The sequence below is a fragment of the Dermacentor variabilis genome, chromosome 4 (assembly GCF_050947875.1).
Source record: "Dermacentor variabilis isolate Ectoservices chromosome 4, ASM5094787v1, whole genome shotgun sequence".
In the NCBI taxonomy this organism is placed as follows: Eukaryota; Metazoa; Arthropoda; class Arachnida; order Ixodida; family Ixodidae; genus Dermacentor; species Dermacentor variabilis.
The window spans coordinates 236,604,137-236,628,498 of record NC_134571.1 but is presented as its reverse complement, the minus strand read 5'-3'; the positions used below and the strand labels follow the sequence as shown (position 1 = coordinate 236,628,498).

Sequence of the window (24,362 nt, the reverse complement as noted above, 5' to 3'; positions counted from 1 at the left end):
AAGATCTCTACCGTATTCTGGCATCCTATCGGAACATCTTTGATTTTGGCGGTCACCCTCTAGGCCAAACATCTGCCGTGACTCGTCGAATCAACACTGGTGACGCCAACCCTATACGATTGCATTCATATTGCAAATGCCATCAGGAACGTCATCATCCAGAATGAGGTCAACAAAATTATGACAAAAGATGTCATCGAATCTTCGTTGAGCCTGTGGGCCTCCCCTGTCATTCTCATGAAAAAAAAAAGAATGGCGGCTGTTCTGCGTTGATTATTGCAGTTTGGACAGAGTAACCGTAAAGACGTCTGCTCTTTTCCTTGCATCGATGACGCCGTCGACTGCCTTCATGGAGGCCAATATTTTTTGTCACTTGACCTTCAGTCCAGCTATTAACAGATTTCAGTCGACCCTACGGACCACGAAAAACTGCATTTATTACACTAAATGGCCTGTACCAATTCAAGGTCATGCTGTTCGGACTGTGTCATGCCCCAGCAACTTTAGAATGTATGATGGACTCTGCAGCGGGGATATAAGTGGTCCATCTGTCTGTGCTATTTAGACAATGTCATTGTCTACTCGCCTACGTTTGACAGCCACCTAACTCGTTTATCGGCCGTTCTTGCCATCTTCTATCCAGCCAATCTTCAACTGAACTCCGCCAAGTGTCGTTTTGGGTGACGCCAAACTATGCTCAGTTACCTTGTCAGTGCTGCCGGTGCTCAACCAGACCCCAACAAGGTGTGAGCAGTGCAACAATTTCTCGTGCCGTGCTCAGCCAATGACATCCGGAGTTTCTTAGGATTATGTTCCTACTTTCATCGCTTTGTCCGGAACTTCGCGCACATCACCTGCCCTCTCACTGAATTCTTTAAGAAGAACGTTCCTTCCGTGTGGGGAACGTTCTTCTTGGCCAAAGTTTGGCCAAACAAGCAGCTTTGCTGTCTGCCCTTATCCGTCTATTGACTACGCTACAAATACTGGCCCATTTTGACCCCTCATCGCCTACAGAACTTTCCACCGATGCCATTGGTCATGGAATTAGGGCTGTCCTTAGCCAAAAGCAGCATGGCAAGGAACGTGTCATTGCCTACGCCAATCGCCTTCGTTCATCATCCGAACGGAAAACTGAACTTTTCCATCACTGAATGCGAGTGCCTGACTGTAGTGTGGGCGATCACCAAATTTAGACCTTACTTGTTTGGCCAATCTTTTTCTGTGATTACATCATGCCCTCTGCTGGCTCTCGTCTCTCAAAGATTTGTCAGAACGTCTCGTCTGCTGGGTACTACGGCTCCAAGAATACGCATTTGTTGTGCACTACAAATCTGGACGATTGCACCAAGATGCAGATTGCTTGTCACGCCACCCTGTCGATGCTCCTGACCTCATTGACCCAGACTCAGATGCCTGCGTACGATCCATCCTTCCTTCGGATGATATATCCTCCGAACAGCGACTAGACGCATCTTTGTGCCTCATCATTGACCGTGTAACTGCTCCATCACCAAACCATTCTGTTCGCCTGTTTGAGCTGCACAACAACATTCTGTATCGTCCTAATCTGAGCTCATATGGCCCAGAGCTTCTGCTTATCCTACATCGCCATCTACGCTCCAGCGTGTACCAGCTTCGCGACATATCAACTGCCGGTCGCCTAGGTGTCTCGCGTACATACACCGGCATCCAGCGTCGGTTTTTCTGGCCTGTCATGTACTGTTGTGTGCGCCACTACGTCACTGGTTGTGAACGCTGCCCATGCTGCAAGTGCCTTTCAGCCTGCAAGCCAGCTAAAGCTGACTGATATCCCTGCAGATCCATTCTTCTGCATCTGCCTTGACCTTCTAGGCTCTTTCCCTACGTCCAACTCGGGAAATAAATGGGTTGCAGTTGCGACAGATTGTGGCATATGCTTCGCAATCATCTGGGCATTGCCGACAAGCTGTTTCACAGATCGCACTGACTTTCTCCTCCGCGACGCAATTCTACATCATGGCGCCCTTCGGCAGCTCCTCACAAATTGCTGGAGGTACTTCCTTTCACGAGTGGTAGATGACCTCCTTTGTTCCTGCTCCACTGAACATAAGTTCACCACTGCTTATCATCCATAGACGAATGGACTGACCGAGTGCCTGAAATGAACGCTAACGGAGATGCTGGCCATGTATGTTTCACCTGATCACCGTGACTGGGAGAGCATGTTACCATTTGTTGCCTTCACATACAATTCGTCACGGCAGGACACCGCTGGATATTCCCGATTTTATTTACTGTTTGACCGACATCCTGCATTGCCATTCGAGACTCTCCTTTCGTTGGCTCCTCACTCGCCTCCTGAATACGCTAGTGACGTCGTTGGTCGAGCCCGTGCAGCTCGTAAACTTGCCCATGACCGACTCTGTGCTTTGTAAGACTCCCAAAAGTACCGTTACGATAGCCAGCACAGAAGTGTGCACTTCACGCCTGGCTCTCTGGACCTCCTATGGTCGCCATGCCGCCACGTTGGGCCATCAGAGAAGCTCCTCCCACATTCCACCGGGCCCTACAAGGTGCTGCGTCGACTCAGTGACAAACATTACGAGATTATACCCCTGGGCCCTGCTTCTTCAACCTCCTCGCTATGAACTGATGTTGTTCACGTTTCCAAGCTGAAGCCCTATTGCGCTTCTAGCTCCTCACCTTCGTAGCAAGCGCCAGGATGACGCTTCTACCACCGGAGGGTGATGTTACAGAGCGATCGATACATGGATGAACGCAACGTTTGGCAGAGCGATGAAGATGATAATGAGGTTGCTCGTACGTGGGCCAGATCTGACATCCTCTCTTGCCCTAGCTTTCTTTGTAAATATTTTATAAACATATTGTTTGCCTACATCTCGCTCTTATCACAGTATCAACAACTGAGCCACTGTGCAATTCTCGGTGGAGTCAGTAAGGAGACGCCTGTGTGCCCGTCGCTCCAAGCACTCGATGTTGTGATGCCAATAGAGCGGCTGCTTCAATACGCTGGCAGTCGCATTTCTGTCTGTTGCCACCTTCACCAGCATCACTCCGCCTTGACTCTGATCCCACACATACCTCCCCCCCCTCCTCTCAAAGAAATGACATAGAAGCTAGCGCCACGGGACTACAATACATAGTCGCAACACTTGTTTTTAATTTACTTGCCTGCATTTCTAGCTTTTATTTTTGCATGGAGAAATATGCTGCTGAGGCTCTCTGAAGTCCAATTTCTCATGCTTGTGATGTTTTTAAGGTGGCAGCGCTGTGTCAGTGGTAAACCCTGCGATCAATGGTGCCATAGCACCTCCTAAAGTTAGATTTTCTTGCTAATTTCAAAGACAACCCAGTAACAAAGTGTAATTTTCTAAAATTCTCCTGCATCTCATAATATCTCAGCATGAGATAAAGGAAGGTCTTAAAATTGTAGAAATTATGGGGTCTTAGGGTCTCACAGGAGTACCGACCACCGCGAGTTCGAGCTTAGCGAGACACAGGGGCTGCATCAGTCGTTGCCTCTAGCGCACCGCTGCGCGCAAGCTTAGGCCGCAAGGGGCTACCAAGCGATGCACGCAAAGACGCAGTATTGCCCTGAGTTAATGGAAACTGTTTATTGTCTCCAGCGGTGCCCGACACTGTACAAATGCCTGGTCCCAGTGCGTTGTCGAAATCAAACGAATCCCACTCCAAGGTTGAAAATACAGACGGAGGGCGCCCATGCACGTCACTGCGAGAGCACAGGCTGGGATACTCCACTAGGAGAAGTTCCGGCGGCTGTGCTACTTGCTCTCGCAATAACCATTGGGCCTACTCGTGAGAGCTTGGGCAGTCTCCTTTGGCTTGGGCTTCTGATAAGTGCGGCTCAGCGGGGTATGACCTTGCACGAGCATTAGGCACCCGTTCTTCAGCTTAACATCAGGATAAGATCAACACAAAGTATGTGCTCCCCGCACTGGCAAAGGCACCATGCGCAAGCTCAAGTCCTAGTCACAAAGGTGTCGGCAGACGAGAGGAATCACGTACGCACCCAGTGATGTCCTGTAGGCAAGAGAACCACGCTGCCGCCGAGAGTTGCCGACAGCGGCCACGTCATGACGTCAGCAGCCTACCGCAAACCATTGCAAGTGGAGCGTCACCACTGACAAACCGTTGCGAGTGGCAAGAGGGTGAGGCCTAGGGGATGTCAAAACACGTGAGCAGTTGGCGCCGGCAGATTCTTCAATCCGCACAAAATAAATTAATTGCGAAATATAAAATTTTGATTAAGCCGGCCATTTCGTTGCCGCATACAATGTACAGATATATTAGTTTATGGGTGTTGCAAATTTCGGGTGAGGCAAATTTTTCATGCTGTCCCTCCCGAAAGGTTCGTATCATCAAGATTCTACTAAGCTCTACTAATTGTGCAATGCTTATACGAAGTACAGTGCACTCTAACGTTAAAAAAACACATGAGAAGTATAAATGGACATAACAGGCACTACTTCAAACCAAAGTCTATTCAGAAGCACTATGGGTGCCACGTATGTGAGCCAACCTTCTGTGCATGTATTAGACAATGAGGTGGTGTACCTTAGCACTATATAATAAAAGTTTTGGAGAGGCTGGACTTTGTTATCACAGCAGTGTTGATATTGCTCTTCGTTAGTTAACCCCGCAGTGGTAGAATAGGAGAGTAGACCAAACAGCGTCACTCCGGCAATGTTCCGAGCTTTTTGCGACTGGTTTGGAGTTTCCGCTGTTTTGCGCAAGATGGCTGCAGGGGTAGTTCTGAGCCATCTTGCACCCCACCGTAGGGGAAAGTATGTAGTCACATTTGTCATGAGCATTCAAACTGTATGTTGACTTGTTTTCGTTTTTCTCTCCATCCTTTGTCTAGCAGCATTACTCAGCTCATGTGTGATCACAGCTGATTTAAAAAGTCCACCCTGTGTCAGAGTGATGGGCAGCTGACTTACGAATTCGTGTGCATGCTTATGGATGTGAAAAGCCTCAGCTATCTTGCATGCGCACTATCAACTACCAGCATGCCCACGAATGTCAGCCCTCCATCACTCCAAGAAAGGATAGATTTAACTTTTTCAAATCATCGTGTTTACCGCTGCACAAGGTGTTGGTGTCAGGTTTTAGTTTTCTTGCTTTGGTGCTTCTGCATTGTACATGTTATCCACGTGTGGGCATTAAAACTTCAGTTTGTAGACAGTGCCTGTGATTGTCTCTTCTTTTTTGTCCGTGTTTCATCGTTGCGCTGACGAATCATGAATTGTCATCATCATCATCATCGTCATCATTATTATTATTACTACTACTACTACTACTACTACTACTACTACTACTACTACTACTACTACCACTACTACTACTACTACCACTACTATCAGGCAACGTAGACCCTTCCACGTTCCTGCTTCTTTCAGTAGACACCTTTCCACAGAATGCCGTCTATATAAAAGTAATTTTCTCCATGTGGACATCTTTCAAAGTTGCAGTCTTCTCCTGTCTTGTCATAGTTTTTCTCTATTTTGTATGTGCACTGTGTCGCCTAATTGTGTGTTATTGCTGTGTTGTTGCTCACTTTGTAGCTGTTTATCCAGTTCTTTTTTTCTTTCTTTGTTTAATTTTTTATTTGATAACTTCTGCTTGTACTTGTTTTACATTTTTACCTGCTCTGTTTTTCTTTCTCTGTGTACCAGCAGTCAGACTTCAGTTTTGTTCCTAGGCACGTTACATATATTATTGATTGATTGATTAATGTTATTATTGATTTTAACTGATTGCATGCTGATTGTAACTGAGCATGCTGGCATTCATCTACTGTTGGTTGTTATGAAACCAGAGAGCCTACTATTGGCAAGAAATAATAATAATCTGATTATGTCTGCAAGATTTTCAGCATGAAATTGAAGACTTCTATCTTGAAGTCTGCTATTTATCCGGAACGATCAACAGTAAGATTTCTAATTTACTGTTGGCATGTTACCAACATGCATCAATTACCCTTCGAAGATCACGAAGAAACGATCATGGCTAACCTGCTGCACCATTGCGTGTCAATGCGAATGCATCAAAATGCCAAAGAAAATTGAAATGTGGAGGATAAAACCAAAAAACTTGGGAAGCTTCCAAAAATAGCCAGAACTAGTGCTTGACAACAATAGGTATAGGAGTGTTCATGTTCATTTACATTTCTGCACTAAATTGGAGGGTCACCATTTCTGCAGCATTTGTTTTTCGGTGCATTGAAATCTTGAGCAGTTAATAAAGGATTGAAAAAATAAAACGAAGGACACCGACCAACAGAAGTGCTAAAAAATGAATAAATTCATTTTTGAAATTCAATGAATTTATTCATCTTTTAGCACTTCTGTTGGTTGGTGTCCTTTGTTTTAATTCTTCAATGCTTCATCCCGACCAGATGGGCTTCCGTTGAACCCTCGATTTCAGTTACTAAAGGAGTGCTGACACAAAATTTCGCAGTCGAGTTAACGTGTGAGATCAATTTGTGTGGGCACACACATCGTCTGCAAAATATAAACGGCGAATACAGCTTATGAACATGTTCAATATCAATTTTAAAGTATGTGCGTGCAGCCAACCGCAAAACGCAGCACTTCGCGACATCGACATCAAGAAAGGAATGTAAACAACCGAGAAAACGCTACGTCGCAAGTTTGTGCTGCCATCGGGATGGGCCTTGCGAGCGAGTTTCTCGCCGCTCCAGTCGTCCCAGTGTCCTTTTTTCTCCATGATCGTGACACCGACCTCCTGCACCGGTGACAGTGGCACAAAAATCGGCTAAAATTTGTTTCTCACACGAAATAACCCATAAAGTGACCTCCAAAGTGTGCATGTTATAAAACGTTGCACGATATGGTAAATCGTTGGAGGTTTTTTACTCCCAAGCAGTCAGCGCAGCCACCGCTGCAATCGTCTCTGCAAAGTGGTGCGCCTGCCTGACGTGTTTTCTCAGCGCTAGCAACGGTGTCGGGAAGACTAATTCTATTCTAACTTATGAGTGACATAAATGTGCAGACGTTGATTGTGTTGACGAATATAGATGCTTTATTACCAGTGCCGTTGGCCTCTGATCTGACGGCCAGCGAGCTAAGCCTCCGTTTCCCAGCGATCGCCCGCTCGCTTGGCTTGCTCGCTGGCTATACCGTCGGCGTCGATAAGCAGCAGGAGTGGCCCGAGTTCATGCACGCCGCCGGACACTTAGAATGGACCCCGCTAAAGAGCAGCCAGATTTGCTCGTTTCATTTCTAGCGTGCCTGGTGTAAACAAAACTGGTCGAGCTCAAGGCGAGTCCGCACATACGCTTGCGGATGCATGCAAGCTCGCATCCTCCCGCCTAGCACCTGCCGTGTCTCGTGAGGAATAGCGGTATGCATCCACAAAGATGTGCGACAGCGCGCGCTCGCTTGACTCACTCACAGATGCCTTGGCAGATGCCGCGTCATACTTTGTTATTGATAGTGTTTCAAGATGCTTCGATATCTATAAACATAATTGTTATATTTTTATAGCCATTAGATCAGCACAAAAAAAGTAGAAGCACATTCTTGCATGATATAAGTCTGCTTCACTGAGAGTTGAATGTTCCTTGCCGTAGCTGCGTAGCCAGGCGCGCCGATGCGAGGCAATCCAAGTGCGCGATCACACTCTCAAGTGTGATCACACTCTCAAGTTCAACAAATGGCCACAGATGGCGAAAAAATTGACTGCGCGCCGCTGCTAATCAAACAAGCATAGTAAAACCACTTAAAGAATGCCTGCGTTAGTTCAATGTCTCCCGCTAGAGGCGCCATAATAAGCACAATTTTATCGTACCACTTTTCTTCTACAATTATCAAAGCATATTTATTCCACAAATAAGAGTACAAAATTATCATTGCTTATTAGGTTTGGTACTCTTAATTAGTAAGTTTATTGTTTGTCATTATAAACGCAAATAGTGTTCAGCATCATGGATATTCCACGTGACCTTTGGCCTGGATTTTAAGTTTTACCGGTATTTTCGAATGTATGGTGACACGAATTCATTTGTTTGTACAATTAGACTGGTTGCTTCTCTGTTGCTAAAACTAGTTTATTGCGCTTGACGTATCGCCTTATTTAACTTGGGTGAAGCGATGTGTTTGCAAGTGGACATGTAAGCCCGAGAGCTAGATTTCAGTCATGAGCCATACGGAACACGTCTGTATGGAAACGGGAGCTGTATTCTGCTGAGGCTGACAGCGGAAATAACGGTGAGTCGTATAACACCGCTGCTTGAGTCGTTATATAATAATTGTCTCATTAAGTAACAGGCAGAGAAAAGTTAACGAACTAGATCCTGCATTACATATGGGCAGTAAGGACCCTCCGTTGCTGTTTCCTAAATAAACCTTTAGTTGCGAGGCCGTCATTATACACACACAACCACAAAAGAAAGAGAGAACGATATCGGAACGTGCGTCACATTTTTAATCTTATTGTAGCCCTGGCCATGGATGACTGAGTAGCCTTAATCAGTATATATACTCAATTTTTTTTTAGTCTGCCAGCAACTTCTTTCGTCCACAAAACCGAATAAGCCTTTGGTATAATGTAGTGAGAGTACAGAATTTATTGTATTAAAGGGTTGCAAACATGATAATTCACTTATATTTCGTACTTGTTGGTTCCAAATGTTCTTGCTCTTCAGTTTGGTTTACCGTAGGGCATTTCTTTTTGCAGTAGTGAAGTCGCGCATCACGTTCATGTAGAAAAAGAATACATCAGTTCTGATAGCTTCACGACTTTCACATGTTTACTTGTGGAAGCAGCAGTGTGATCTCTCCTAGTGTATAAACAAGCGCACAAATGTTCTCATTCGTGATCTTAATAATACTGGATGGATAGATGGATGGATGTTATGAGCGTCCCCTTTTTTTGGGGGAGGTGGGTTGCGCCACCAGGCTCTTCCTATTGTACTGCCTAATGTCCTACCTAGGCTTAAAAAAGAAAAAGAAACCCTCTGAACTCCCACAACCAATCTTCCAATCGCCTCTTACTAATCTCTATTGCGGATATGTTTACTTTTCCACTGCTCTTGTTGAACCCAGGGGCTTCAAGGAGGCCAGTGGTGACTAAAGCATAGCAGATGACATAAAACAGCTCAGGAAGGAAAATCATGACATTGTAAACCAGAATAGCGCAGTGGAAGCGGAAAACGAAAGGCTCGTTCAGAAGTGTGAAGCACTGGAGCAATACCAGCGCCTCAATAATGTAGAAATAAGAGGAGCACTGGCGGGGGAAGATCCAGTGAACACAATAAAAAAAAATTGGGAAAAGCGTGGGTGAGATTGTCGAAGAAGCCGATTTTGATACGTGTCACTGGGTACGTAGTTCGCAGCAGGGTGCACAGAGCATTATTGCTCATTTTGTGCGACGGAGCAAACGCAACGCGTTCTTGTCTGAATGCAGAAAACAAAGGATAGACAGTTCAGTGCTTGGAAGTACGACGAAGACGCCTGTTTACGTAAACGAGAATCTCACGCAAGCTAATAAGGCGCTGCTTTCAGCCGCAATCCCAAAAAAGAAAGCTGCAAACTGGAAATTCGTCTGGACAAACGGCGGGAAAATTTTGGCAAGAAGAGATGAATGCTCGCCTGTAATCCGTGTCGCCACACAAACAGATCTGAGTAAGATATGTGCTGATACGGCTGCGCATTCATAGTGGCTTACTTTCGAGCGTAGCGTCGTCTGAGCATTTTTGGCCCTCATTCTTGTCATGGCCGTGCTAGAAGATGAGATAAATTATTACACGATTGATGCTTTTAATTCTAAATTCTCTCTCTCCAAAAATAATTTTTGCTTTCTGCATATCAATAGCAGGAGCATCAGCAATAAAGTTGACGACATTACCCACTTTCTAGGCTCCTGTACTGTATCATTTGACGTGCTAATGTTCACAGAGACTAGGATTCACGGAAATGAAGTACCGTGTCTACCTGGGTACCATTCTGAGCATTTGTGCCGTAGCGTAAGGAAGGGAGGGGGCCTTGCTATATATTTTAAGGACACACTTACACGTGAGAAGCTGCCTCACCTATCCGTCATGAATGACGATGTGGAATGTTTAGCCTTACTCGTTGGCAAGATACTAGCAGTAGTTGTCTATAGGCCACCGCTAGGAAAAAAAGAAAATTTTCTTCATTTCTTTGAGACACTGTTATGTGACAATGCTTTCAATAGGGGCACATTTGTCATTATCGGTGACATAAATATTGACCTGAAATCCTCAGACCCGTACTCTAGAGAATTTACGACCCTGTTGTCAACGTATGCCTGTCAAAATTATATAGATATACCCACTAGAATCACAACACACAGTGCTACGTTATTGGATGTCTGTATAACAAACCTCAGTGCAGATTATATAAAACCGAGTGTTTTTTCTTCCAATATTAGCGACCATCTGCCACTCTTTCTACTAACTACTCGATATAAAAATGAGGCTGATGAGCAGGTATCATTTCTACGAAACTTCAATGATAGCTCACGCGAGGCATTCGTTAACCTAATTCAAGGGCAGGACTGGAGCGTTATATTAGAGCAGAGCGATGTCGACATTGCATAAGTTATGTTTTTTCGCATGGTCTATAGCTGTTTTGACAAAGCATTTCCATTCAAGAGAATCGTGGTGCGTAGAAATAAAAAAATACAGAAAGCCTTGGATAAACAAATATCTATATCAACGTATAAAGGATAAGAATAAATTATACCACGAATTCCGTGGCTGCCGGGATCCTGAAGTGTTTCGTAGATGCAAAAAAAAAAAAATCCGAAATTCTCTGAACAATTATTTAAGAAAAGCTATAAATAATTACTACACGCCAAAATTTGAGAGGATTTATGACAACCCTAAGAAGGTGTGGGAAATGGGAAATGCATTAAGAAATAGAAAAAAAAACAGTTTGGTGATATAAAGGAAATGACTATAAATGGTAGAACTGCTTGTGGTGAGGATCTGGCTAACTCAATGAATGCCCATTTCATAAATGCAGGATGTTATGAAGAGCCTAATGCCACTGATTGTGAGACTAATATTACAGCTATACCCATGTTAGAACAAACAATATTCATGCAACCAACATCTCCTACTGAAGTGGAAGCGTCCATAAGGCTGCTGAAAAGTAACGTCGCCCCTGGAATTGACGAAATTGGCTCCGAAGAATTAAAACAAATATCTCACTTTGTTTCGGGGACAATTGTTCACATTATTAATCTCATGCTAACGACCGGTGTTTTCCCACATAAACTTAAGATAGCACGAGTAAGAGCTATATTTAAAGGAGGTGATAGAAATAATTTATCAAATTACCGACCGATATCGGTGCTCCCCATTTTGTCCGAAATCTTTGAAAGTGTGATTAACCAAAGGCTAATTTCTTTTTTTGACAAACATAAAATCTTGTCTAGTAGCCAATATGGATTTCAAAAAAATAGATCAACTGAAGAAGCGTTGTGCTATATTAAAGATAGCATACTTACAAACATTGACAGTAAAAAATTAACACCTGGTTTATTTCTCGACTTAAAAAAAGCATTTGACTCAATAAAATACGATATCCTACTGCACAAACTGTCTAGATATGGTGTGCGGGGAGTTGTACTAGAGCTCGTTAAAAACTACTTAAGTGACCGCTATCAAATCGCGCAAATAAAAGACACCACATCATCACAGCTAAAGTTAACACAAGGAGTTCCACAGGGGTCATTATTAGGACCGTTTTTATTTCTTGTTTACATTAATGACATTGTAACTATACCCAACTCTCCTGAACTTATTATGTATGCCGATGATACTAATACCTTTTTTAATTCCACAGATTTAACAGATTTAGAAAGAAGGGCCAACACTTACCTTGCATCCCTCGCGGCCTGGCTCCCGAAAAATAGGCTGCAGCTTAACACAGCGAAAACAAAGTACATAATATTTCGTGCACTTAAGAAACCACGAAGTAGAGAAATAGTTTTAACTTTTGAAGGGCAACAGATAACCAGGGTTAAGGAGCAAAAGTTTCTTGGTGTTTGGTTCTAAGAGCACCTTTCATGATATGTACACAATAATTATTTAGCTACCGAACTCTCCCGATCTGTTGGATGCTTGTATAAAATTGCACACTTAATACCTATTTGGCTGAAACAAAACTTATATACTTCACTATTCTACTCCAGATTATCCTACGGCATATTGGTATGGGGCACCACAACAAAAGCTAACTACAACAGGCTCATTATTCTACAAAAGAAAATATTGCGCATTTATGAAAACTATCAGGGACCATGTCATGAACTAAGCACATAACCACTATTTTTTAAATACCGTATGCTTAAAGCTAACGACGTTTACGATTTTAAACTACTACAGTATATATATAAAATGCACTATATATACACGAAAACATTAATGAAGCTCCTTACGATATGAGACTAAAAAGAAAACGGACCCTAAACACAAGGACCAAGTATGGTAAACAAACAGCCAGGTACCAAGTACTAACAATCCTAAATAAGCTAGAAGATAACATTGATTTCAGTATGACTAGAAACGCCTTCAAAAACCATGTGAAGGAATTGTTACTAACACAGTGTTTGAGAGCGTGATTTTTGCAACATAAATATATTATAACCCGCTTTTTTCCTGTTTTTCTGTTTTACGTGGACACGTACATGTTCATGGTCATATGCTGCACTTTAGTGTACTATGGTAATTTACCTGTATAACCTGTACGTTATTGCCTGTGAACCGGGAGAGGAAAGGGGAAGAGGGGGGAAAAGGGGAACATTTTTTCTTATTTCACCGTCTATATTAGTAAACAAACTGTAACCCAATAATTTTGTCAATTCTGTTCTCAGTTTGTGTAAACTCGTGTACAATGTGTTAAAATATGTAACGTTATGTGTGTCCGCTCACTGCCAATGAACTACCACTAAATAATGTATAATAAAAGCGTATACTGGGGGTACAGGGGCCCCTGTCAGGCGCTGTGCGCCTTTTGCCCCTGCACCTTTCTTGAAAGTGTATTCAAGATGAAATAAACATTCATTCATTCATTCATTCCTTCATTCATTCATTCATTCATTCATAAATCCACCTCTGGGCAGACGTCCTCACATTCTAATAAAACATGCTCCGTCGTTTCCCTAGCTTTACCACAGCAAGCACATCCTTATTCCTTCTTATATGCCGTTTTATAGGTGCATATTCTAAGGCATCTCGATCTCGCTTCGAAAAGTAACGAGCTTCCATTTGAGTTATCATAAATTGTTTCTTTCCTGATTTCGTTTTTTCCTCTTAAGTAAATACTCATGGCAGGTTCCTTTTCCATTGCCGCCACCCATGACATTATTTCAGCCTCTCTGATTTTCCGCTTGACGTTCTTTGTTGCTGTGTTGCCCCCACTACAGGCCGCATACTTGCTGATAAGCTTCCTAGTTCTTTTCCTCCACTGTAAATCAATGTATTTCCTGTACATACTTCGACACTCTCCCACCCCATTTGCTTTCTTCCATATTCCTCAGTCGTTCTTCATAATTAATTTTACTGCGAGCTTCCCTCGCTTCAAAACTAGTCCAGCCCATGTTGCACTGCACAGCTTCATTTGTAGTCTTCCCGTGAGCGCCCAATGCGAGGCGTCCCACTGACATTTGTTTCCCATCGAGTCCTAATGGTATTCCCGATTTAAAGCAAACCGCATTTCCAACACTAAGTCCTGGAACCATTACACCTGTGGCGACACACTCCGCGCATACTTCTGCGCACCCTCCGTCTTCTTATCATCTGGCCCGGCATAACACAGTTTCACGCTGCACTGCATGGTCGATAAAAGATAGCGCCACCGCCACGTCACCCGAGGTATGCGTCACCGACAGTGGCTATAAAAAACAGGCTGCCTGGCTGAGAAAGACGGCCTTCTACCTTCCGCTACTGTGACGAACGTAGCGTTGGTATGCCCGTCCGCTGCCATCGTTAGTCGAATAAAGAAGCGTTACGTTTTTATGTTGGGATTCGTCCTTCGGCTGACATGACATCCCACACACTTTTCCACATACCCCGGAGCACCTCGTATCTATTGTATCCCCATAGCACTCTGTGCTTCCATTATGGCTGCACTTCTCTTCCCCTTCACTGTTGGTATTTTTTACTGTTTCCATATATCTATTGCCTTCGTTTATCCATATAAAAAGATATTTATATTCTCTTACCCGAAGTATTTCCTGGCCCTGTATTGCCACTGTCTGTTCACTGTTTTCATTGAATAACAAGACACCTGATTTTCTAACACTAAATTTAAAACCTAAATTGTTGCCTTCCTGTCCTCAGATATTAACCAGACGTTGCAAATCACTTTGCTTGTTAGCTAGCAACACAATGTCGTCCGCATAAAACAAACCTGGAAGCTGCTGCTCTATTACTGTACCCGCCTGTTTTTATGAGAGATTAAACACGATATTGCTTCCTTCTAGCCCGCTCTCCAACTTCACCATGTACATCAGAAACAGAAATGGGGATATAGGGCACCCCTGCCTCAGTTCCTTCTTGATATCAACTTTCTCCTCACTCCTCATCCCTTCCCATAAAACGCAAACGATGTTTTCTAGGTAAGTCCCTCAAAACCTGTAGACAATCGTAACCTAAGCCTTCCCCTTCCAGAATATCCCACAAAATGTTGTGGTCTACATTGTCATAGGCTCCTGTAATGTCTAAAAAGGCCACATATAACGGTCTGCTTTCTACTTTTGATATTTCAATACACTGGGTAAGAACAAATAAGTTACCATCCAAACGCCTACCTATTCTGAAGTCATTCTGAAGTTCTCCGAAAATTCCATTATTCTCTGCCCATGTTTGCAGCTTTAATTGGATTCGCTGCATTGCTTGCCTGTATATTACCGATGTAATGGTCAGTGGTCTACACGAGTGAATTCTATCTTTCTCCCCCTTAGCTTTATAAATTAAATTCATTCTACTGCATTTACTGTATTTAACTGTAATCTCGGCCCACTTTTCATTTCTTCTGCCGCCCTGTATCTTTATGTAGCCTATTGCATGGCGAGCTCTCTTTCTTGCTTTCCTCCTTTTTCTGCTATTGACGGTGATCATATTCTGAGGTTTCCTTAGGGGACCTTTTTCGTTGCTACCTACTCTGGCCTACTCGTGCAAGCCTGTAATTGAAGTTGATCCCGTCTCATTGAAAACCACCACACCTTACTTCCACCACCTTACTTCGACAACCTCGAAGCCTTTCTGTCGGCTCATTTTCCATATCGCCTCATTAGCAGCCACTACGGCTCTTTGTATTTGACTGTCACTTACAGGCACCTCTGGCACTGTGCACTCTACGATCTGCACCTGAGGGGACAGCTCGTGCAAGTCGTCCACCCACTTCGCCATGTGCTGGGCTAGTCCTGTGCCTTTCCTATTTAAGATGTCATTTAGCCCACCTGCTACTATGACAAGGTTGCACACATGGGCATTTTCCGCGAGCTTTGCTTTTTCTTGCTCCATGACATAACTTAGCGTCCGCCTCAGAAATGTCCCTACTGCCACTCTTTTATTGTCTTTCACCCTTTCCACAATTGTTTCTGAGCACCTACCTAGGTTTGAATCGCCGGCGATAATCGTCATTTCACTCTCTTACCTTTCTCCTTCCCTTTCTCCTTTTCCGCGTGATTCGGACTTGCCGCTCTTTCCAGCTAACCCGTCACCCTGCTGCCCACATTCCACACACTTTGCTGGCACTCCCTCTCCTGTTATTTTGGGTGACTGTGTTCCATTGTCACGACAATTCTCGTTCACAATGGCGGCCCTGTGCAGCTTTTCCTCGGCTTTTTTCCACTGCCTTTCGTGCATCACTCTCCTATTTAGAGTATTTTTGAGCTCTTCAACCGTTTGACAAGCTTTTCCTGGAAAGCCTTCATTTTCTCCAGCCTAGCATCGACATCACTGTGTGTGGCAATTGACTCGGTTCCATTCTCCTCTGTCCCCTCATCTGCTTTTAGGGACCGCATGCACACTTCACGCTTTAGCGGCTTTCTTTGAGAGAGTTCTTTATTTGCATAATAAAACGTTACAAATGCGGATTATACATACATACAGAGGGAGGTCCCATAGTCAACAGACTGTACTGGGGACCTCCCATTACAAATGAGTAGGATATATAAATACAAAGCAGCTATATGCAAACACAAAAGACTCCATATTAAGTTAGTCACTAGCTTACGCTGTAGAATATTTAACGGCACAAAGCACTTAATATAATGATAACGATCAAATTGTTATAATGAGTGCAAAAAGTTACGAAAGTTTGATTTGAATGTGTAAAAATGAGCGAATATCTTCATAAGACATGGTAATGAGTTCCAAAGTAGTGTGACTGAAAAATTAGTAGTAAATTTACCATAATTAGTTCTAGGTTTTGGTAGTAAATAGATGTTGGTAGAAGCGAAACGGGTAAACGTGGAATATGGATACTGGCTGGTAGTAATTATAGGGAATGGGAGCTTTCCGTTAACAGATCTATAAACAAGTATTCCGATTGAGTATTTATTTAGTTTCTGTAACAATAAAATGCCGTTAGATCTGAGCAATGGAGATGCTTCCGATGTGTAGCTGCTACGTGTAATGATGCAAATTGCTTGATTTCGGGTATGCTGTAGTGGAGATAAGTGTGTGGGATACGTGTTTCCCCATGATGATATGCAATAATTAATATGCGTGCGAATAAAAGCGTAGTAAAAAGAGATGAGTGTCTTCATATTAAAGAAATTGCGAACTTTAATTATTATTCTAATTCGATATTCTGCCTTCTTTGTTAAGGATAAAACATGCTCGTCAAATTTTAGGTGTTTATCTAATACGACGCCAAGGAACAGTACACTATCAGTAGGATAAAGTACACTGGAAGCAAAGGTTAGCGATGGATACACTGAGATGTGTTTTTGTTTGGCTGAGAAGATGACGAAGTTAGATGTGGCAGTATTAATGTGTAGTCTGTTTATTTGGCACCTGGTTACATTATTTGCCGCGTCGTGATTAAGCTTACACATCAATGAATCGAGACTTTTGTCGGAGGATAAGATGGTAGTATCGTCAGCGTAAAGGATACAGTCAGAGGACTTTAAGTACTTTGCGAGGTCATTAATGTATTTTAAAAACAAGAGAGGCCCTAATATAGATCCTTCTGGTACACCAATGTTAGTTGTTTTAGGGTGCGAGTGAGTGCTCGAGATTGATACAGTGTATTCTATATCTTTCAAATAGTTACGTAGTAATTGCAGTGCCAGGCCAGTTATACCAATAGTGTCTGATTTAGCAAAACGGATGTTATGAACAAGTGAATTGAATGCTTTAGAAAGGTCAATAAATAATGCGCCAGCGAAACTTCCAGTGTTAGTTGCCTGCCGAATCTTGTCTGTTAGAAATATTAATGCCAAATCAGTTGAGTAACCTTCCCAAAACCCAAATTGATTTGGTGATAGGATGCAAAATTTTGATAAATACCTTGATAAGCGTGTTACGATTAGTTTTTCGATAATTTTACGGTAGAATGAAAGTATAGCTATAGGACGGTAGTTAGATGTTAGACGCTTATCTCCCTTCTTGAAAACAGGGATTATTTTGGCTTTGTTCAAAGAACTTGGATAGATTCCTGTTTTAAAGATAAGGTTCACTATGTGACAGAATATTTCAGGTATTAGGTACGCTATCATTGTTATGAGAGATGGGCTGAAGTTATCGACACCAGGTCCTGTATTTTTTAGACTGGAAATGACTGTGACTATGTCTTCAGGTGTTGCGGGATGAAGGAAAAAGCTATGGGGCATACGGGGGTAAGTCTCGGTCAATGAATCTTCGCACTCTTCATTATCTGCACAGAAGAAATTAGTGAATGAGTTTGCAATGTCCAAGGGATTATCAAGGAGAAGATCCCCCGATTGTATCATAGTTATTTCGCAATTATGATTCGACCGACCTAAAAAAGAGTTTAATACTTTCCATTGCTTTCTGACATCATTAACTGCAGACTTAATTTCATTTTCATAATATGTCGTTTAGCCTGTTTGAGTAGTTTTCCTAGTAAGTTAGAATATTTATTATACCTTTCGTGAAGTGCTGTGTTAAATGGCTGTTTTTTGTTTTTCTGTAAAGGTTATCTTTTTTCCTTAAGCAATTTAACAAACTGGTGGATAACCATGGTTACGAGTAGCTGAAAACGTTTTTTTTTTACATTTCATTAGTACCGTGGAATCTGAAATGGCTTTAGAAATTATTTGTGAGAATGTATTATTATTATAGGCAGTTTCAGGGTTATCACATACCATTACTGGGGACCACTCTGAAGCGGAAATTAATTCAATAAAAATTGACGAATTAAAATTCTTTCTGGTGAAGCTTGCATCGGTAATGCGAGGAGTAGAAGTTAAGCGCACGAATGTTGGGTAATGATCGGTTATTGAAGCTTCGACAACACCGCAGTCAGGGTTAGTAAGAAGATTGGATACTATGTGGTCGATAAGAATGCCCTGTTTATCCGTGAGACAACGAGTTGGAAGAGTAATTAGGTTTTCATATCCGAACCATTGAGGCAGCTAACGTAATCATTAAGTAGTGTGTTGGATGTATCTAAAAGGTTAATATTAATATCGCCCATGATAATGACATTTTTCTGTTCGAATGTTAAATTATGTAGCAAATTACCTAGGGCTAAGCAAAACGCGCTTCCAGATGATGAGGGTGAACGATAGATGCAGCCAACTATTAGGTTTTTCTTATCTTGTGAAAAGAATGTATCATGAAATTCGACCCAGACAGATTCACAGTTCACCACGTTAAGTGTCAAGTCAGATCGCCTGTGAAAACGCAACTCTGAGGACACAAAAATAGCAGCACCACCATGATTACTGTTATCACGGTAGTTGTATTCGGCTGAGTACGAAGGAAAGCAATACAAGTTATTGTGGGATGCGGAGAGCCAGGTTTCACTAACGCAAATAACAGAGAAATTATGACGAGTAGATGACAAAAAATTTGCGATGCCATCCATGTTTTTTTTTTTGCAGACTTCGCGCATTGAAATGGATTAGTGAACGGCAGTGCGATGAAAAATAAGCCTCAAGTTCTTCAGGTAAAAAGTACGTAGCCATTGGACAGAATTTAAAACTTGAAAGTTGGAAGCCTTATGCAAAGTTAGGTAATGATAGATAGATCAGAATCAGAAGCGATGTGAAATACCCGACTATCGGGAGATTTCCGCACTTTGATCTGACAGTTTTCCGTCCAGATGAAGTGCCAACCTTTTTCCTTCTTTAAGGCAAGCGTCCTGGAAAATAAACGCTTGTTGTCTAGCGATAGATGCTCATTGATGAATATCGCCTGCGAGTGCTCTCCTGAAAACCCTATACTTCGGTTATTCAGTCGGGCCTTTCGCGCCTTCTTCATGAATTCAGTTTTTTTTTTTTATCGAGAGCAACACCGCACGATTATATTCTTTTGGCCAGACTTTGCTGGTACTCGATGAACTATGTCGACATCTGGGGCTGAGACTGTGCAGTTGATTTTGTCGGCGATGGCAGTCAGGATTGCAGTACAATCCTCCCCCTGGGTACAGGGTACCCCCTTTATTTCTAAGCTATTTAATCTTGAGTATTGCTCAAGGTCTGCGACTTTCCTTTGAAGGGCGTCGTTTTCTGCTTTCAGAACGCGGTTTGCCGCAGATAACTCAAGCTGTTGAGATCGGTTGTCTCGACTATTTCGTTTAGAAGCTTTAGGCTGTCATCCATGCGACCAACTTCAGTTTTCATTGCACCGACGTCTAATCTTGTGTCCTGAAGCTTAGTTTGTATGCTAATAACGAACCGGTCGACTAATTCATTCAACCGATGCTTGAATATAGCTTCTAGCTTGTCCATTTGCTGACAAAGTTCAGCATTTGTCGGCATTACGAGGATGGGTAAATAGTGAACACAATGTGAGCACAGAAGCAGAGAAAAATGATAGCAGCAACAACAGTAGCAGCAGCAGTTGCAGGACTTGAGAAATTCTAAAAAAATATCGAGAGTAATAAAAGCAACCGACCTGTGAAACCAAGGAAGTTTGCTTAGATACGTGCTTGAGAATGCAACTGCTGCTGCTACAACAGTGATGCTCTCGTCGGGACGGCTTTTATGGCAGGAATCCGGACTGCGTAGAGTGCAGCTTGGGGGTGGTTTCAGTGGAGTGCGCACCGAGATTAGCAGGGTAGTCAAGAGTTTGACGTAGTAGTTCTGCGGAAACCCGCAAGGTGGAGAGAAGTAATGAATAAAGGGAAAATCAGACATCCACCCTTTCGTAGCAATTGCTACAAAGGAAACCCATACGGGTTCCTCGAAAGAGAAGCCTCATAGTTGAAGAAAAATTTGTCCTGGTCCGGGACTCGAACCCGGCACCACCGCCTTTCCGGGGCAGCCGCTCTCCCATGCGAGCTAACCAGGCGGCCAGCAGATGGCAGGGCGAAGTCGAATTTGTCAACAACACGAAGCAAAGGCAGGAGTTTGACGTAGTAGTTCTGCGGAAACCCGCAAGGTGGAGAGAAATAGTGAATAAAGGGAAGGTCAGAAATCCACCCGTTCGTAGCAATTGCTACAACGGAAACCCATACTGGTTCCTCGAAAGAAAAGCCTCATAGTTGAAGAAAAATTCGTCCTGGTCCGGGACGAACTTTTGGAAGATTGGGTACGATGTGGTCCATAAGCGTGTCTGAGCAGGGCAGTCAGTGCCGCACAGGCACGTGTACGATGCAAGGATGACCAGCCAGGTAGTCACCGCAGCTATCCAAGGGAAAGCCGAGGAAGCTAGCCTGTGAAACCAAGAAGTTTGCTTAGATGCGTGCTTGAGAATGCAACCGCTGCTGCTACAACAGTGATGCTCTCGTCGGGACGGCTTTATGGCAGGAATCCGGACTGCGTAGAGTGCAGCTTGGGGGTGGTTTCAGCGGAGTGCGCACCGAGATCAAGGTAGTCAGTGCCGCGCAGGCACGTGTACGATGCAAGGATGACGAGCCAGGTAGTCACCGGAGCTATCCAAGGGACACCCGATGAAGCTAGCCTGTGAAACCAAGGAAGTTTGCTTAAATGCGTGCTTGAAAATGCAACTGCTGCTGCTACAACTTCCCATGTATTGTCCGGCGTTTTCTACTGCAAATGCTATAATACTATATTACTATAATAATGCAGAGCATATGCCTTCTAGCAAAAACCGATACGCACAGGATCTAAATCCTCAAATGTCGCTTAAGGTATGACACGTTTTCGCACCTGTTCAACGACGCGGCCACGCCCTCAGTTTCCTACCAACACACACAAGTATAACCACTAATAGCTATTAGTCTTGCCACTTCCAAACTACTATTTAAAGGCTATAAACACTTAACGTCCCACCCGGTTGCCTGTGTGGCAGCACGGGGTGCGAAAGGGCGCTCCGACTATCCTGCAAAACCAAATGTACACGAAACACACCCGCGCGCACGTAAAAAAGAGGGACTGAAAAAAGAGAAAAAGAAGAAAGAAAGAAAACTACCCAATTATTATTTAAAGGCTAAACAAAACCGGAAAGCAAAAGCAGAAGCAAGCTCAAAGCATGCACAAATACTTATGATTTCGTCGCCGCCACGGAGCCCTAAAAACCACAACCATCCGCCACGAAAGCTCAGCCACCTTCGGATGGATGGATGATTGATGCTCAACCCTTTGCATCGGGTGGCGGCGGCGCGCGCCATCTAGCCTTGAATGGTACTAAATGAATGCATACCTATGTATTTACTCCGTTGCTTTTACGTTGGCATTATTCACCAATCAGATAGCCTCCGTTTAGTTATTTCTACCTCTTCAAAGTCTATTTTGCTTTCAGTGCCTTTAAAACCAAATGCTTTGAATAGTTCCCCGTTACATTCAACTGCAGGGTGGAGTTGTTCACAAGCAAGTATCAGGTATTCAGCCAACACCCTCTAGTGGTTTCAGCCGTTTCCTCTTCCTCTCCACACGTCCCGCACAACAAGTCCATCTCCTGGTATCTGGCTCGGTACGTTTTAGGGCCGATAGTCCGCAGTACACCTGTCCTGGCCTCAAACAACATTGAGCTTCCCTTAGAGTTTTCGTAAATATTTTCTTTGGCTATTTCTTGCTTAAATGTCCTGTATGTCTCTAATGCTGATTTGGTTTGCATCTCTGTTTTCCACATACCCCTCTGTCTCCTTAACCGTTGACGGAGGATTCCTTACCTGTCCCCCCACTGCTGCCCAATATTTGCTTGACAATTTTCTAGTTCGCTTCCTCCACATTGTGTCAACATTCCTCGTGTATAAGTAACTGATAACCTTCCTAGCCCACCACATTTCCCCCATTTTTCTCAATCGCTCCTCAAATGCTACCTTGCTACTAGCCTCTTTGCCCTTGAAAGGAGACCATCTCCGCTCCCCGTGCTCCCCAAGATTTGGTGTCTTACCACGTGCTCCCAGAGCAAGCCTACCCACACTACGTTGCCTACTTTCCAACTGTTGCCGGGTCTCTGCTCTCATACATAGAACCGCGTTGGCAAAAGTCAGGCCTGGAACCATTACCCCCTTCCTTATCCCTCGTACTACCTCTTACCTATTGTAGTTCCACAGTGCCCTACTCTTCATAATTACTGCACTTCTGTTACCTTTAGTCGTTACATATTTTTCGTACTCTGTCAGATACTCAATGCCATTATTTATCCACACCCCAAGATACTTGTATTTATCGAATATCTGAAGCGTGGCCTCCTGTATCGTATGCTCGCCGTAAATGTTATCATTAAAAATCATGACTGCTGATTTTTCTTTGCTAAACTTCAAGCCTAATCTGGTCTCCTTCTGTACCACATATCTCCATCAATCCCTGCAGATCTTCTGTATTGTCAGCGATTAATACAATATTATCCGCACACATCAGTCCTGGTAATGACTGTTCAATCAATTTTCCTTGTTTGAAAGATGATAGGTTGAAGCCGAGTCCGCTTTGCCGTATTTTGGCCTCTAAACCTTGCAGGTACAGCACAAACATCAGAGGTGACAATGGACACACCTGCCTAAGCCCCCGCCGAATCATTACAGGCCCCGAAACCTGCTTTTCCCATTGTATGATCATCCGGTTACATTTATAGATATCTTTTAAGAAATTGGTTACTCCATCTTGCACTCCTAAAGTTTCCAGAATGCCCCACAAGCCCTCTTGAAGTACACTGTCATAGGCTCCCTTGATATCCAAAAAAGCCAGCCATAGGGGTCTGTGTTCCTTTTCAGCTATTTCAATGCACTGTGTTAGTGAGAACAGATTGTCTTCTAGCCTCCTATGCTTCCGGAACCCATTTTCTAGCTCTCCAAGCACCCCCTTGTTCTCTACCCATGCCTGCAGTCTATCCTTTATAATCTACATGACCACCCTCTAAACCACTGACGTTACTGTTATAGGCCGCTAGTTATTTATGTCAACTTTGTCCCCCTTTCCCTTATATATAATTATCATCCTACTTAGCCTCCATTCGTCAGGTATGTTACCATCCATTGACATTTTGCTCACCAGCTCCCTTTATGCTTTCTTAGATTTTGGGCCAAATTTCTTTATTAACATAATTGGAATACCATCTGGGCCTGTGGATGTGCTACTTGGGACCCTCTTCTCGGCCCTTTCCCACTCTCTTTGTCCAAGCGAAAGCAGTGGATTAACCGGGCTATCCCTCTCCGACATACTGCATGTACCATTTCTCTGTTCTGTAAATTTTTCCCTCATCATGGTTCCTATATCCTCCATTGCCTCCGCTCCTTCTAACCGAGTACCTTGAGCTGTTACTATATATCTCTGCTCTACGCTTGTCCTATTACCCGAGGAGTTCAGATGTTGCCAGAATTTCCTAGCTGCCTGTTTATCTTTTTATTGCTTGTTTCTGACAGCCATTAAGACCCTTTTGTCTTGATTTTTCTCGTTGATCAAATAGGATGCTTCCCTTTTGCATTTTATGTAGTTTACCCACTTCCTCTCTACTTCTGCTTCAGGTTCTCCCTTACTGTTGGAATACCTGTGTTCCCTGGAGGCTTCCTGACGTTTCTTTATGGCCTCCTTAATCTCTTCATCCCACCAGCTCTTGAGTTTTCGTATCCCTTGCCTTGTTTTCCTGACTCGCGCCTTACCTACCTCACGCTCAAGTAGTCTCATTAACTTTGGGTAAGTCCAATCAGTTTCAGTACCCTCTGATATTTCCTCTTCAATTTGCTTGGTCGCTATTTCCACTTGGTCTTCTGAGTAAACAATCCCATCTGGCATTTCCTCACGCG

General features: G+C 43.4%; 1 protein-coding gene and 1 pseudogene across 10 annotated transcripts in view; one reads left to right on the top strand and one right to left on the bottom strand.

The window, feature by feature from the left end:
* The window catches only part of LOC142580219 (DENN domain-containing protein 2D-like), a 674,834-nt gene that overhangs the window by 604,289 nt on the left and 46,183 nt on the right, over positions 1-24,362 (top strand). The gene's annotated exons all lie outside the window — the stretch shown is intronic.
* Positions 21,858-22,856, bottom strand: LOC142577685 (uncharacterized; annotated as a pseudogene).